Source organism: Arvicanthis niloticus, chromosome 15 (genome assembly GCF_011762505.2).
Source record: "Arvicanthis niloticus isolate mArvNil1 chromosome 15, mArvNil1.pat.X, whole genome shotgun sequence".
Lineage (NCBI taxonomy): Eukaryota > Metazoa > Chordata > Mammalia > Rodentia > Muridae > Arvicanthis > Arvicanthis niloticus.
The window spans coordinates 32,097,747-32,110,545 of NC_047672.1; positions in this window are offsets into that span (position 1 = coordinate 32,097,747).

Consider the following 12,799-nt stretch of genomic DNA (forward strand, 5'->3'; position numbering starts at 1 on the left):
GACAAGGAATAAATAAAGAAAGAAATGAAAGACTTTTTAGAATTTAATGAAAATGAAGGCATAACACATCCAAACTTATGGGCCATAATGAAAGCAGTGCTAAGAGGAAAACTCATAGCTCTAAGTGCCACCAAAAAGAAACTGGAGAGAGCATACACTAGCAGCTTGATAGCACACCTGAAAGCTCTAGAACAAAAAGAAACAAATACACCCAAGAGGAATAGATGGCAGGAAATAATCAAACTCAGGGCTGAAATCAACCAAGTAGAAACAAAAAGAACTATACCAAGAATTAACAAGACCAGGAACTGATTCCTTGAGAAAAATCAGCAAGAAGGATAAACCCTTAGCAAGACTAATCAGAGGGCACAGAGACAGAATCCAAATAAGTAAAATCAGAACTGAAAAGGGAGGCATAACAACAGAAACTGAGAAAATTCAAAAAATCATCAGATCCTACTACAAAAGACTATATTCGACAAAACTGGAATATCTGGATGAAATGGACAATTTTCTAGACAGATACTAGGTACCAAAGTTAAATCAGAACCAGATAAACCATCTAAACAGTCCCATAACCACTAAAGAAATAGCAGCAGTCATTAACAGTCTCCCCACCAAAAAAAGCCCAGGACCAGATGGGTTTAGTGCAGATTCTATCAGACTTTCAAGGAAGACATAATACCAATTCTCTCCAAGCTATTCCACAAAATAGAAACAGAAGGAACACTACCCAACTTGTTCTATGAAGCCACAGTTACACTCATACCAAAACCACACAAATGCCCAACAAAGAAAGAGAACTTCAGACCAATTTCCCTTATGAACCTCAATGCAAAAGTACTCAATAAAATTTTCCCAAACCAAATCCAAGGACACACCAAAGCAATCATTCACCACAATCAAGTAGGCTTCATCTCAGGGATGCAGGGATGGTCCCATATTCAGAAATCCATCAATGTAATCCACTACATAAACAAGCTCAAAGAAAAAAATTATATGATCATTTCACTAGATGCTGAAAAAACATTTGACAAAATTCAACATCCAGTTATGTTAAAAGTCTTGGAAAGATCAGGAATTCAAGGCCCATACCTAAATATAGTAAAAGCATTATACAGAAAGCCAGTAGCCAACATCAAACTAAATGGAGAGAAATTTGAAGCAATCCCACTAAAATCAGGGACTAGACAAGGCTGCCCACTCTCACCTTACCTATTTAATATAGTACTTGAAGTTCTAGCTAGAGCAATTAGACAACAAAAGGAGGTCAAAGGAATATAAATTGGTAAGGAAGAAGTCAAAATATCACTATTTGCAGATGATATGATAGTATACCTAAGTGACCCCAAAAATTCCACCAAAGAACTACAGCTGATAAATAACTTCAGCAAAATGGCTGAATATAAAATTAACTCAAACAAATCAGCAGCCTTCCTATACTCAAAGGATAAATGGGCTGAGAAAGAAATTAGGGAAACGACACTCTTCACAATAGTCACAAACAATATGAAATATTTTGGAGTGAATCTAACCAAGCAAGTGACAGATCTGTATGACAAGAACTTCAAGTCTCTGAAGAAAGAAATCGAAGAAGATCTCAGAAGATGGAAAGATCTCCCATTCTCCTGGATTGGCAGGATTAACATAGTAAAAATGGCCATCTTGCTGAAAGCAATCTAGAGATTCAGTGGAATCCCCATCAAAATCCCAACTCAATTCTTCACAGAGTTAGAAAGACCAATTCTCAAATTCATTTGGAATAACAGAAAACCCAGGATAGTGAAAACTATTCTCAACAATAAAAAAAACCATCCTTGACCTCAAGCTGTACTACAGAACATTAGTGATTTTTAAAAAAAAAAACAAAATAAAAACAACAACAACAGCAACAACAACAACAAAAACTGCATGGTATTGGTACAGTAACAGGCAGGTAGATCAAAGGAATAGAATTGAAGACCCAGAAATGAACTCACACACCTATGGCCACTTGATCTTTGACAAGCGAGCTAAAACCATTCAGTGGAAAAAAGACAGCATTTTCAACAAACAAATGATGCTGGTTCAAGAGGCAGTCAACATGTAGAAGAATGCAAATTGATTCATTCTTATCTCCTTGTACAAAGCTCAAGTCCAAGTGGATCAAGGACCTTCACATAAAACCAGATACACTGAAACTAATAGAAGAAAAAGTGGGGCAAGGCCTCGAACGCATGGGCACAGGGGAAAAGTTCCTGAACAGAACACCAATGGCTTATGCTCTAAGGTCAAGAATCAGCAAATGGGACCTCATAAAATTGCAAAGCTTCTGTAAGGCAAAGGACACTGTCAATAGGACAAAACAGCAACCAACAGATTGGCAAAAGATCTTTATCAATCCTACATCCAACAGAGGGCTAATATCCAATATATACAAAGACCTCAAGAAGCTACACTCCAGAGATCCAAATAACCCTACTAAAAAATGGGTAACAGAGCTAAACAAAGAATTCTCAACTGAGGAAACTTGAATGGCTGAGAAGCACCTAAAAAAAATGTTCAATATCCTTAGTCATCAGGGAAATACAAATCAAAACAACCCTGAGATTCCACCTCACACCAGTCAGAATGGCTAAGGTAAAAAAACCTCAGATGACAGCAGATGCTGTCGAGGATGTGGAGAAAGAGGAACACTCCTCCATTGCTGGTGGGATTGCAAGCTGGTACAAGCACTCTGGAAATCAGTCTGGCAGTTCCTCAGAAAACTGGGCATAGTACTACCTGAGGAACCAACTATACCACTCCTGGGCATATACCCAGAAGATGCTCCAACTGGTAATAAGGACACATGCTCCACTATGTTCATAGTGGTCGTATTTATAATAGCCAGAAGCTGGAAACAACCCAGATGTCCCTCAACAGAGGAATGGATACAGAAAATGTGGTACATTTACACAATGGAATATTACTTAGCCATTAAAAACAATGAATTAATGAAATTCTTAGGCAAATGGATGGAACCTGAAAATATTATACTGAGTGAGGTAACCCAGTCACAAAAGAACATACATGGTATGCACTCACTGATAAGTGGATATTAGCCCAAATGTTCGGAATACCCAAGATACAACTCACAGGCCATATGAAGCTCAAGAAGAAGGAAGACCGAAGTGTAGATGTTTCAGTGCTTCTTACAAGGGGGAACAAAATACTCACAGGAGGAAATATGGAAACAAATTGTGGAGCATAGACTGAAGGAAAGGCCATCCAGACACTGCCCCACCTGGGGATCCATCCCATATACAGTGGCCAAACCTGGACATGATTGTGGATGCTGGAAAGTGCTTGCTGACAGGAACCTGATATGGCTGTCTCCTGAGAGGCTCTACCAGAGCCTGACAAATACAGAAGTGGATGCTCACAGCCAACCATTGGACTGAGCACAGGGTCCCCAATGGAGGAGTTGGAGAAGGGACTGAAGGAGCTGAGGGGATCTGCAGCCCTATGAGGGGAGCAAAAGTGTCAACCAGTCAGACCACCCCCCCCAGAGCTCCCGGGGACTGAACCACCAACCAAAGAGTACACAAGGAGATACCCATGGCTCCAGTGGCATGTAGCAGAGGATGGCCTTGTTGGGCATCACTGGGGGGAGAGGCCCTTGGTCCTGTGAAGGCTTAATGCCTCAGTGTAGGGGAATGCCAGGGTGGGGAGTCAGGAGCGGGTGGATGGGTGGGGGAACACCCTCATAGAGGCAGGGAGGGGATGGGATAGGGGATTTCCAAAGGGGAGACCTGGAGAGGGGACAACAATTGAAATGTAAACGAAGAAAATACCCAATAACAAAAAGGAATAATGGAGGAAGCAAGCTTAAGGTAAACAATGCTTCCCATAAGGGTCTCAGGGAGAACATAAAACTATGGACTGAGCTAAGCATGAGTCTGGGGGAGCTGGTTTGGTCCAGCCATATAGATAGTTCTGAAGTCACCAGACTATTTATTAACTACTCCATTCCCAGCCTTCTGGGCAGGAGACAGGCTACCCATCCCTGCATATTTAACATTCCTCTTTCTGTAGAGCATATCTGTGAGCCCAAGGACCTGGGAGCCTCCGACATTTGCTTTATATTCAAGTCCTGATATTCTATCTCCAGCTTGATCCCTTGTGTTTGGAATTTTTTCCTCTCCATTTGCTAATTGGGTAATTGAAATTTTTTGATTCCATCAACATTTTGGTTGGAGTTGCCTTCAGTATTTCTATCTCTTTACTGAATTCCTTTCTCAAATCCTGAATGGTCTTCCTCATTACATTCAGCTATAATATTTGTGGGGCTTGGGGGGTAGCACATGGTTGTCTGTTGCTGTTTGTGTCTTCTTTACATTTCTTGTATTCTTTCATTAAACCTATGATCTTTCAAACCCTGTGACTTGGGGTTCATCTAGGTGATTCTCATTGGAGACCATTTTATAGGACTAGTGGGTTAGGAGCAGGGGACCATGTTGTTTTGGACTTTCATATTGTTTATGTTTTTGTGATGCATCCTGGGATGTGGACTTCTTTTCTAGGTTCTGCATCTCATGCAGAATTCTAGGTTGCTTCAGGGCTAATGCAGGAGCTGGTGCAGGAGCTACGTGGCCAGATCTAGGCTTGGAAGTATTGAATGGGTCTGAGCAGACCCACTGGGGAAATCTGGTGTACAAGCTGTACATCAGAGGCTAACCTGGTAGTGTGGGGATGGCATGCACAGGCTTGAGAGACTCCTCAGGAAAGTCTGTTGGGTAAGCTGTGACATGAGCAAGCCGGGGAGTGTGCCTCTAGTTTTTGAGGGCTTTTATCATGACAGATAATATTGAACCCTATCAAAAGTCTTTTCTGCGGCTATTGACATAGTCATGTAATTTCTGTAATTCTGAGTCTATTTACACTATGCATTTTATTAATTGATTTATAGATAGTGATCCTCTTGTATATTCCAGATCCCTGCATCTTTGGAATAAAGCCAATTTGATTATAGTGAATGACTCTTTTGATATATCTTAAATCTAATTTGCCAGTATTTTATTGAGAATTTTTGCATTTATGTTCTCTGAGAAGCTTGGTCTATAGTGTGTGTTTGCTTGTGCATATATGTGTGCGTGGGCATGCACATGTGGGTGCATGTGTATAATACCAGCTCCATAAAAAGATTGGTAGTTTTGTTTTATTTGGTTGTTGTTTTATTTTTATATAATCATTTGAAAAGCATGGTTTTAGTTTGTCAGAGGTCTGATAGAATTCAACAGCGAATTTATCTGGGCCTAGACTGTTTTAGTTAAGAGGGCTTTTTTGTTTTTGCTTTCTGCTTCAACCTCCTTCCTTGTGAGAGATCTATTAAATTGTCTATCTATTAAATTGTTTAATTTTAATAGTTCATACGTGTGTCACAATTCATTTATTTCTTTTAGATTTTTCCAACCTCTGAAATGGTAAGGCAACACCAATTAAATATTTTCCTTTGTAAGAGTTGCCTTGGTGGTGATGTCTCTTCACAGCCATGGAAACCCTGAGACAAGGAACTTTTACACACTACTGATAGGAATGGAAACTAGTTTAGCCACTATAGAAATTAGAACAGATATTACTCCAAAAAAGTAGCAACAGAACAAACTTATGATCCATTCTATTCCTCTTGGGTACATACCTAAAACCAAATAAGCAAATCAAGGAGACACTCAGACATCCATGTTTATCGCAACACTGTTTATAGCATCCAAGATATACAATCAACCTATTTGTCTACCAGTGTATAAACAGTTACATAAAACGTGGTGTACATACCCAGTAAGCTTTCATATAGTCACTCATATAGTCATGCAGGAGGGTGGAATTATGCCATTTTCAAGAAAATTGGTAGATCAGCAGATCATTATGAAAAAATGAAAAAGCCAAACTCAGAAAGAAAAATATCTCATGTTTTCTCTTATATAAAAAATCTGGGATCTCGCATCTGTCTGTCTTCCATCTATCTATCTGTCTACCATCTATCTGTCTCCCATCTATCTAGCATCTATGTAGTGTGGGAGGCAGGAAAAAAACCAAAGAGCGAGCAGGAAGGGGAGGGGGGCAAGAGATTAATAGGAAGGAATAAAAGAAAGAGGAGTACCACGTTTTCTCTCATATGTGAAATCTAGGTTTAAACATACATTTATACGTGCCATAAAAGCAGGAGGAGGATTGTAAGGGAGGAGGAGGTGGACCATTGTGACGGAGGAAAGGGGGATGGTAGAAGTTGATGGTGAGCAAATATGACCAAAGTAGAATAGTGCACAAGTATTAAAATGCCATAGTCAACCCCTCTGTTTTATTTTTTATTGATTCTTTGTGAATTTCACACCATGTACCCCAATCCCACTCATCTCCTGTAGCGCGCTACCTCGCCGATAAGGAGCACGCCACACTCAGGATTCTTCTGACAGCATTTATTGAACAGCTCTTCAATATGGTAAGGTGGAGGGAAGGACGCCGAGCTCAGAAAGCCCGCTGCTTAAATAGAGCTTTGGGAGACGTGCAGATCCCTCATTGGCTCAAATCTTTCATCCAATTGTCATACTCGGGTTTTAGCGCCATGCGCAGGCGCATTCTCAAGTAAAGCTTCCGTGAAGAACCAGGAAGCAGAAGCCTGCGCCATCTTTTAATGGCAAATGCGGCTCCTCACATCTCCCCCTTCCTTATTAAACTGCAACAACAATCGAGGGCTGTTAGGTTGCCGATCTAGCCCACCGTTCTACCGATAGGCGTTCAAGGCAGTTAAACAGTACGAGACCCTCCACACCTTTTATCCCGTGCAATGGGAACCTGAGCCCCGGGAAGTGTGGAGGACCACCACTAGGATACCTGGTGCAATGGGAACACGAGCCCTCAGGATATCCTGTTAAGTGATGGTGTCTCATTGTTTAAGCAGATTCAACCAGGCTTGAGGGGATGTTCCCTGCTCCACGGCAAGCAATGCTTGCATGATCACCACCTTATCCTTTTGATGTTGTTGTTTGAATTTGCAGAGCAACCAGAGGGTAAGCAGCACTCCCCCAAAGATCATGCAGCCAAATAACCCTACCCCCACCCATTCCTTAAAGTAAGAAAAGACCAAAGAGATCCATGAGGAGAGTCCCTGGGTCAAGGGGAAATCCAAGCGAGTAGAATTGATCTGGACGATAGCAATCCGCAATCGTCACAGATAAAGACAGCCTAATATTAACCACCTCAGTCCCCAAGTCCAGGGAATTGGGGCGCTGACTCCTCATTAACTTCTTCAAGCTGAACATGGGCATTGACTTTTAGAAGAGGAATGAGGGGAAGGGTAAATTGATAAGCATCTGAAGTCTGTCTTAACTGCATCCAGCTGGAAGTCCAGGGCATCAGTGAACATGCAGGTGATAAGATTCATTCTCCAAAGCTGTGTATTCTGCAATATACAAATCTCAAAACAAGTTTTAGTATCTAGATAATTATTTTGTTTCTCTGAAATCTAGTGTTCTGGAGGCCTACCTCTGTCATGTCTGATCCATATAATTCTGGAAGACATAACTACTACCTTAATGACCTCATCAGAAAACACATAGAAAAACCTTTTTTTCCAAATTAACCTTTCCTTAAGCCAGTAACCAGAAAAACCTTTACATTGAGTTTTTATCCAGAAAAATATAACTATATAACTCAGAATCACACCCATTTTGAAAGTTAAATCAATTAACATTATCATTCTGCTTAGTTCTCTGTCTAGAGCAGCCTTCTATTTATTCCTCGCGTCTTTAAAGCCTTTTTCATCTGTTTTTACTCACTTATTTCTTGCCCCATTTTCGTTACTATAACCTTTATTTATTTGTTTGGCTCTCTTGACTCAGAGCAGCCTGTAATTTACTCCTTGCATCTTTAAATCCTTTTTCATCTGTTTCTGCTTACTTATTTCTTGCCCTGTTTTTGTTACTATGCAATCACCTTTGTTTCACTTCTGAATTCAACCAGCTCTGTCAGTTGACTGGTTCTCCAGCGCAGGGTGTCTTCCACTGTATCCCGCTTACTGGAGTTCAAACGTTGAGGCTCTGTCCAAATTAGCCTTTCCTTCTTAGTTTTCTTCTCTATCCTAGTTTTCTTTTCTATTTTATTATCGCTCTCTCCCTTTTCTGCTTCTGATAGGCTATCTTGTTGTTAAGCCAAACAAGATCCACCATACCTTGCAGAAAAGCGTCTAGACTCTCCGCGCCGTCAGTTCTGAATCCTCTGCGAGCCAACAGGGTCCTTCGTGACTGGTCAAAACCCCGAGATGTTCGGCTTCATCCCGGGTTTCGGTTCCACTATGTAGCGCGCAGCCTCACCGATAAGGAGAACGACACACTCAGGATTCTTCTGACAGCATTTATTGAACAGCTCTTCAAGATGGAGAAAAAGCTCAGAAAGCCCGCTGCTTAAATAGAGCTTTGGGAGACGTGCAGATCCCTCATTGTCTCAAATCTTTCATCCAATTGTCATACTCGGGTTTTAGCGCCATGCGCAGGCGCATTCTCAAGTAAAGCTTCCGTGAAGAACCAGGAAGCAGAAGCCTGCGCCATCTTTTAATGGAGAATGCGGCTCCTCACAATCTCCCAGTCCTTCTATATCTGCCCTCCACCCTTGTATCCTCCCCCTACCAGGAGAAAATAAAAACTAAAAACATCTCACTGTGAAAGCTGCAGTACGTCACGGTGTCACAGTAGACTCTTTTGTCCAAACAACTCACTTGCAAATGTTCAATGCAATGAGTCATTGGTCTGGTTTGAAGCCTCTGACATCTGCAATACCATCAATACTGGAGCCTCACTGAGACTCCTTTCAGATACTGTAGCTGCCTGCAGCTATAGGTTACCGGGTTCTCCTGAAGATACCCTGCTGTTTCCCTTCACACACTCCGGCAGGTCACAGGTTGGGTAGATATTGGGACGGGCCAGCTCAAAGCTCAGAATCTGGGTTTGCTGAGTTGGTCAACCTGCCAGTTCTCCTGTGTCTTCACCTATGGGGCCAGCTGTTTCATACTGCCCAGGTAAGGGGCCAACTCTCACATGCCCATACCATCAGGGCTAGCTCTCCCACACTGTTTTAGTTAGGATTTTACTGGTGTAAACAGATACCATGACCAAGGCAAGTCTTATAAAGGACAACATTTAATTGGTGCTGGCTTACAGGTTCAGAGATTCAGTCCATTATCATCAAGGTAGGAGCATGTCAGCATATAGGCAGGCCTGGTGCAGGAGGTGCTGAGAGTTCTACATCTTCATCTGAAGGCTGCTAGGAGAAGACTCACTTCCAGGCAGCTAGGACGAGGGTATTAAAGCCCACACCCACAGTGACACACCTACTCCAACAAGGCCACACATCCTAATAGTGCTACTCCCTGGGACAAGCATATACAAACCATCATTCATACTGTCACCCTCAGGGCCAGATCTCCGGTACCCATGCCACCAGGGCAGCTCTCCCGTGCTGCCCAAGTAAGGGGTAGGGCTGGCTCTCCTGCACCCCTGGCACTGTCCACTCGATGGCCAGTAAAGTGCAGGGCCAACTTGGCACAGTGTTCAGACATCAGCATGGCCTCAGGCAGCAGCCCAGGCTAGGGACATTAGAATGGCCTTTGGTGGTAAAAACAGGCCTTGGACATCAAAACAGACCCTGTTTGTGTTAAGACTATGGACCCAGACATGGCCCCTGGCAGCACCATGGTCTCAGATGTCACCATGGCCTCAGGTGGCAGCACAGACCACTCAAATCAGTATGTCCCCTGACAATAGCAAGGTCCCCAGACATGCACATGGTCTTGGGTGGCAGCCCAGACCAGGAACATCTCCATGGTCTTTGGTGGTAACTTACACCATCCACTTGACACAGACCTTGGCTACAGGAGGACTATGAACCTAGACATGGCCTTCAGTGACAGCCTGGACCAGAATGTCATCATGACGTCAGATGGCAGCACAGGCCACTCAGATCAGATTGGCCCTAGTGTCAGCACAGCCCCCAGACATCAACAAGGACTCAGGCAGCCTCCCAGACCACAGACATCCAAATGGACTTGGGATGCAGCCTAAACCCCAGACATCAACACAGCTCCCGGACGTGGTAGAGTCACAGACCCGGATAAGGCCTTTTGGTGACAGCCCAGCCCTGGACATCACCATGGCCACAGGTGGTTGTGCAGGCATCTTATGTCCACCTGTTCTTCACCACCATCAGGTCTCTAGTTCTGCCTCTTCTTCACAGTGAATGATCACTGGGCTTTGCTTTCTCTCCCATCTCTCTGCCACATATCTTTCCCATCTGTCTAACACACATGTACTCATCGTCATGATACCTGACACATGGCTGGGGCAGGCGCTTGGGTGTCTTCCAGCCACTATGGACCTCTGTGCTTTTTTTTAATCCCCCCTTTTTATATTTTAAATATAAAATATTATAATATTATAAATATTTATAATTATAATAATATTATAAATATTTTATATTTAGCATATAAAATAGCATATTTTATATGCTAGGTTGAAAAATTGTAATTTGAAAGGTTTTCTAGGCATAATAATCACTAATATTTGTGTGGTATTTATAATAAGAATACTTGCTTTCTGTAATATTCTAGAATTAGCAATATCTACCAAAATTACTTGAAACTGAAAAGTCATACCTCAACCAGACCAAACCCTGTTAAATTCAAAAGAACCTAGTAGCAGGTTTCCACCAAATTGTACCAGATGAAATCTTTCGAAAAGGCATATCTGTATCATGAGTGTTGGCTGAAATGAATTCTGGGAAGAACTGAAGGAGGCTAAAAAGAGTTGGGCTTGAAGTGAATATAGCATAACTGGAAGTTTCTGGAGAAACAAACCCTGTATTTAGGCTTTGTTTAATGTAGCTGAGGGATGCCTTCTTTCATTGAGAAGAATCCAAAGACCCACAGGATCCTACTTTCCTCCAGTGATACCAGCAACAGAGTATTAGTGTCCACTAAGTCAAAAGTGTCATGGACACTTTCCCAACTTTCAAAGCCAGACGGTACAGACCTGACTTGTAGGCACCATGCTTGTGTTCAGGTCATGCCCATCCAAAACAACCTCAAAGCAAATGCTATGCATTTCAAACATTGTCGGGATATAAAGAGAAGCCAGGCAGCAATGACATTTCCATTTACAGCAAGACATTTCCCTGCTCCCTCCAAGACACAGGCATTGGAGCTCTGCTCAGCTAGAGAAACGGACACTTATCAGAAAACCAGATTCTTTGAAACATAAAGCAGATGCTTTTCCAACCAGAGAAAGGGAACTATCTAAAAGTACGCCAAGAAGGAAATTGGGAAGTTGCAGCCCAACATGAGAAAATGAGCACAGTACCTAACCACTCTTGCCAGCTCAGGGAGGAAAGAAGTCTCATTACCTCAGGTTGTAGGAGATGGAATATAGAATTTGGGTGACTCTGGTTTCCAGTTGCTGGGTTTAAAAGAGAAAGAGAAGGAGGGGAGGAAGGAAGGGAGGGAGGGGGAACAGATGAACCCACAGACAGACAGACACAGACACAGACACAGTCACACAGACACAGTCACAGACACACAGACACACAGACACAGACACACAGACACACAGACACACAGACACAGTCACAGACACAGACACACAGACACAGACACACAGACACAGACACACAGACACAGACACACAGACACAGACACACAGACACAGACACAGACACACAGACACAGACACAGACACACAGACACACAGACACAGACACAGACACACAGACACAGACACAGACACACAGACACAGACACAGATGAGACCAAGCCCTTTAGACAAGAGGTTTATTACATAACTGGTACAGTAGGCGTCTGAGGGAGCATGTCCACCTCATTTCCACCTCACCAGACAAAGCAAGGTGTCCACTTGTGACAGTTTCCAAGGAGTGGAGGATGTTTGCATTGTGAGGGTACACAGGCTTGGCTAATATGTGACCTATGCCACACGACTAAAGCTGGAGAGAGGGGTATATTTAACTTAGGCTACTTGACAGGGGGTCACTCTTTATCTGGATAGGGAAGTGGAGACTGGTTAATGTGTGAGCCCCGCGCGCATGCGCCCCGCAGTGTGTTAGTAGTCAAGTTGTCTGACCCCGAGCAGCAGGAGGTGGGGGCTGGATGCACTCTCTCTGTTAGCCTGGGGTCTCTAACACCTGAGCCCTGCCCAAGAACAACAGAGGACTCATTAGCACCCATTTTCCATACCTTGTGCTCACAGCTGCCCTTGCTGGGTTTAGGATATGAGGTTTCAACCTCCACTTACCAACAACTGTTCTGAAATCAATAGAAGGATGCGGTTTAAGGTAGTAGTCTTAAAGCTAATTGGACAACTCACTTCTCAGGCACTCTGACTAGGACATCATAAAGAATCACATCCTGACCCTAAGCTGGGCCACATCTCTAGATGTAACAACTCCATCCATTTTCCAAGATGGTGATGTCCTTGGTCATGTCAAGATTTTCTATCTTCCCAGTCCTCTTGCTGTGAGCTGCCTTAGAGAAAATGAAGTATTTATGATGTAAAGTTAGAACTTATTTCTTCATCTCGAGTCTTTTTCTTAAGATTTCCTAAAATATTTAAGAGTAACTATAATATTTAAATGCACTGTTTTGTGAGCCTGGCTTCTTTATCAATGAAGGGCTTTTTAGATTTGCCTTTCTCAGGCTAGGTTCCCACGGCCATTAGTGTTGTAATTGGGCTTTTTTTTTTTTTCTTTGTCTTTTTCATTTCCTCCTCTACTCAGAGGGTTA